We start from the raw sequence: 1,122 nt of genomic DNA, 5'->3' as shown, positions 1-1,122 counted from the left end.
GATCTATATGCCTTTTACGAGCTATATATACATTTACAATGGGAAGATAACACTTTTGTTTATATATTTTTATGAACGAGTGTAAACTTCCAAATTGAGAAAAAATTAAATATGGCGTATAAAAGGAATCGAAAAATCACTTACTTGTGGAAAATAGTTTTAAAATGAAGGAAAATAGGAATGTATTGCTTTTTGTGCAATTTTAGAATTTCTTTCTCGCAAATGGTAAGAAATTATCTTTTGAGCTTTTTTTAATGAATTAAATGTATTAATATATTTTGAGTTAATTACTCTGCATACTTGACTTTCATAAGTGAAGCACTTTCTTATAACAGATTGTCTGTCAGCCTTGTGCATGTACTTTGGAAAACAATGTCACTGTACAATGTTAGATAGAGACAAGTTACTGAAATACTTAACTAGATTGTTTCAAATTTTGAAAGTATGTGACCTCGTGTCACCCTTCCTTTGATAAATACTGTCATCATTTTGAAGACAAGTAAGCCAAGAGGAGAAGAGAAATATTAATGATATATTTTAACATAAAGTAAAATAAGATTTCACAAAAATGTGTAATACTAACCAGACTAGAATTACTGACGACATAGACCGAGACAATGTTGACTGTCACGTATGTCTAATTAGAAGCTTTCCTATTATTATAGAGAGGTAACTTTATAATTACATTTGAAATATTTAGCGTTAAGATCTCATCTAAGTCGTAAAGATAATAATCACTGTCAACGTGTGAAATGTCCTGAAAAATCAGCCATGAGGCGATGGACACAAGGAACTACTACGCCAGATTATTATAGCTTGTCACGACGTTACTCTGACAAACTATCGGTAGAGGATGCTTTGATGGCTCAGTTCTGGAAGATCAGCACTGAGAGACTAAATAACTGACAATATCTTTATAATGTTTTCATGAGAAAATCCGTGTAATGAATTGTAGTAACTGCCCAGAGAAACGGGGTGCAATTTAACACTGTTTCAAAAAACTATAGGTATATTTGGTCAAGACAGATGTTAGTATTTTATACATTGTTGTTAAGCAGGTTATAGGTCTACAATTTTTTGGTTCATTTGTTTCTTCATTTTTTGGAAGTAGGAACGTTACAC

The 1,122-nt window shown here is 31.5% G+C and overlaps 1 protein-coding gene across 3 annotated transcripts in view; it reads right to left on the bottom strand.

Moving 5' to 3' along the window:
• The window catches only part of LOC106880998 (protein PIF), a 51,354-nt gene extending 50,964 nt beyond the window's left edge, over positions 1 to 390 (bottom strand). For all 3 annotated transcript variants that reach the window (XM_052970195.1, XM_052970197.1, XM_052970196.1), the window contains exon 1: positions 145 to 390. The gene's annotated coding sequence lies outside the window, so the exon portion shown is untranslated. The remainder of the gene's footprint in view (positions 1 to 144) is intronic.
• Positions 391 to 1,122: the final 732 nt, after the last annotated feature.

This window comes from Octopus bimaculoides, chromosome 8 (genome assembly GCF_001194135.2).
Source record: "Octopus bimaculoides isolate UCB-OBI-ISO-001 chromosome 8, ASM119413v2, whole genome shotgun sequence".
Lineage (NCBI taxonomy): Eukaryota > Metazoa > Mollusca > Cephalopoda > Octopoda > Octopodidae > Octopus > Octopus bimaculoides.
The sequence above is the reverse complement of the archived record's forward strand: the minus strand, read 5'-3'. Positions and strand labels throughout refer to the sequence as shown.